Genomic DNA, 3100 nt, shown 5'->3' on the forward strand with positions numbered 1-3100 from the left:
CCTCTCTCTCTCTCTCTCTCTGCGCCTCTCTCTCTCTCTCTCTCTCTCTCTCTCTCTCTGCGCCTATCTCTGTGCGTCTCTCTCTCTGCGCCTCTCTCTCTCTCTCTCTCTCTCTCTCACTCTGCGCCCTCTCTCTCTCTCTCTGCGCCTCTCTCTCTCTCTGTGCGTCTCTCTCTCTCTCTGTGCGTCTCTCTCTCTCTCTCTCTGCGCCTCTCTCTCTCTCTCTCTCTCTCTCTCTCTCTCTCTCTCTCTCTCTGCGCCTCTCTCTCTCTGCGCATCTCTCTCTCTGCGCCTCTCTCTCTCTCTCTCTCTCTCTCTCTCTCTGCGCCTCTCTCTCTCTCCCCCTCTCTCTCTGCGCCTCTCTCTCTGCGCCTCTCTCTCTCTCTCTCTCTCTGCGCATCTCTCTCTCTCTCTCTCTCTCCCTCTCTCCCTCTCTCCCTCTCTCCCTCTCTCCCTCTCTCCCTCTCTCCCTCTCTCCCTCTCTCTCTCTCTCTCTCTCTCTCTCTCTCTCTCTCTGCGCCTCTCTCTCTCTCTGCGTCTTTCTCTCTCTCTCTCTCTCTGCGCCTCTCTCTCTCTGCGTCTCTCTCTGCGCCTCTCTCTCTCTCTGCGTCTCTCTCTCTCTCTCTCTGCGTCTCTCTCTCTCTCTCTGCGTCTCTCTCTCTCTCTCTGCGTCTCTCTCTCTCTCTCTGCGCCTCTCTCTCTCTGCGTCTCTCTCTCTCTGCGTCTCTCTCTCTCTGCGTCTCTCTCTCTCTGCGTCTCTGCGCTTCTCTCTCTCTCTGCGCCTCTCTCTCTGCGCCTCTCTCTCTCTCTCTCTCCGTCTCTCTCTCTCTTTCTCTCTGCGTCTCTCTCTCTCTCTCTCTCTCCGCCTTTCTCTCTCTCGCTCTCTCTGCGCCTCTCTCTCTCTCTCTCTCTCTGCGTCTTTCTCTCTCTCTCTCTTTCTGCGTCTCTCTCTCTCTCTCTCTGCGTGTCTCTCTCTCTCTCTTTGCGCCTCCCTCTCTCTCTCTGCGCCTCTCTCTCTCTCTCTGCGCATCTCTCTCACTCTCTCGCTCTGCATCTCTCTCTCTCTCTTTCTCTCTGCGTCTCTCTCTCTCTCTGCGTCTCTCTCTCTCTCTGCGTCTTTCTCTCTCTCTCTCTCTGCGCCTCTCTCTCTCTCTCTGCGTCTCTCTCTCTCTCTCTGTCTCTCTCTCTCGTCTCTCTCTCTCTCTCTCTCTGCGTCTCTCTCTCTCTCTCTCTCTGCGTCTCTCTCTCTCTCTCTCTCTCTCTCTCTCCCTCCGTCTCTCTCTCTTTCTCTCTGTGATTCTCTTTCTCTCTCTGCGCCTCTCTCTCTGCGCCCCTCTCTCTCTCTCTCTCCATCTCTCTCTCTCTTTCTCTCTGCGTCTCTCTCTCTCTCTCTCCGCCTTTCTCTCTCTCTCTCTCTCTCTGCGCCTCTCTCTCTCTCTCTGCGTCTTTCTCTCTCTCTCTCTGCGTCTCTCTCTCTCTCTCTCTGCGTGTCTCTCTCTCTCTCTCTCTCTGCGCCTCTCTCTCTCTCTGCGCCTCTCTCTCTCTCTCTGCGCATCTCTCTCTCTCTCTCTCGCTCTGCATCTCTCTCTCTCTCTTTCTCTCTGCGTCTCTCTCTCTCTCTCTCTGCGCCCCTCTCTCTCTCTGCGCCTCTCTCTCTCTCTGCGCCTCTCTCTCTCTGCGCCTCTCTCTCTCTGCGCCTCTCTCTCTCTGCGCCCTCTCTCTCTGCGCCTCTCTCTCTCTGCGCCTCTCTCTCTCTGCGCCTCTCTCTCTCTGCGCCTCTCTCTCTCTGCGCCTCTCTCTCTCTGCGCCTCTCTCTCTCTGCGCCTCTCTCTCTCTGCGCCTCTCTCTCTCTGCGCCTCTCTCTCTCTGCGCCTCTCTCTCTCTCCGCCTCTCTCTCTCTCCGCCTCTCTCTCTATCTCTGCGCCTCTCTCTCTCTCTCTCTCTCTCTCTGCGCCTCTCTCTCTCTCTCTCTCTCTCTTCTCTCTCTCTCTCTCTGCGCCTCTCTCTCTCTCTGCGCATCTCTCTCTCTCTCTCTCTCTCTCTCCGCCTCTCTCTCTCTCTCTCTCTGCGCCTCTCTCTCTCTCTGCACCTCTCTCTCTGCGCCTCTCTCTCTCTCTCTCTCTCTGCGCCTCTCTCTCTCTCTCTCTCTGCGCCTCTCTCTCTCTCTCTCTGCGGCTCTCTCTCTCTCTCTCTGCGCTCTCTCTCTCTCTCTCTGCGCCTCTCTCTCTCTCTCTCTGCGCCTCTCTCTCTCTCTCTCTGCGCCTCTCTCTCTCTCTCTCTCTCTCTCTCTCACTCTGCGCCTCTCTCTCTCTCTCTCTCTCTCTGCGCCTCTCTCTCTCTGCGCCTCTCTCTCTCTGCGCCTCTCTCTCTCTGCGCCTCTCTCTCTCTCTGCGCCTCTCTCTCTCTCTGCGCCTCTCTCTCTCTCTGCGCCTCTCTCTCTCTCCCTCTCTCTCCCTCTCTCTCTCTGCGCCTCTCTCTCTGCGCCTCTCTCTCTCTCTCTCTGCGCATCTCTCTCTCTCTCTCTCTCTATCTGCGCCTCTCTCTCTGCGCCTCTCTCTCTCTCTCTCTCTCTCTCTGCGCCTCTCTCTCTCTCTCTGCGTCTTTCTCTCTCTCTCTCTCTGCGCCTCTCTCTCTCTCTCTGCATCTCTCTCTCTCTCTCTCTCTCTCTCTCTCTGCGTCTCTCTCTCTCTCTCTCTCTGCGTCTCTCTCTCTCTCTCTGCGTCTCTCTCTCTCTGCGTCTCTCTCTCTCTGCGTCTCTCTCTCTCTGCGCCTCTCTCTCTCTCTCTCTCTCTCTCTCTCTCCGTCTCTCTCTCTCCGTCTCTCTCTCTCCGTCTCTCTGCGCTTCTCTCTCTCTCTGCGCCTCTCTCTCTCTCTCTCTCTCCATCTCTCTCTCTCTTTTCTCTGCGTCTCTCTCTCTCTCTCTCCGCCTTTCTCTCTCTCTCTCTCTCTCTCTCTCTCTCTCTGCGCCTCTTCTCTCTCTCTGCGTCTTTCTCTCTCTCTCTCTCTCTCTGCGTCTCTCTCTCTCTCTCTCTCTGCGCCTCTCTCTCTCTCTGCGCCTCTCCTCTCTCTGCGCCTCTCTCTCTCTGCGCATCTCTCTCTC

At 56.8% G+C, this 3100-nt stretch overlaps 1 protein-coding gene across 1 annotated transcript in view; it reads left to right on the forward strand.

Moving 5' to 3' along the window:
* Positions 1-3100, forward strand: part of LOC139234629 (proline-rich protein 36-like) — a 31796-nt gene that overhangs the window by 12210 nt on the left and 16486 nt on the right. The gene's annotated exons all lie outside the window — the stretch shown is intronic.

This window comes from Pristiophorus japonicus, chromosome 22 (genome assembly GCF_044704955.1).
Source record: "Pristiophorus japonicus isolate sPriJap1 chromosome 22, sPriJap1.hap1, whole genome shotgun sequence".
Taxonomy (NCBI): Eukaryota; Metazoa; Chordata; class Chondrichthyes; family Pristiophoridae; genus Pristiophorus; species Pristiophorus japonicus.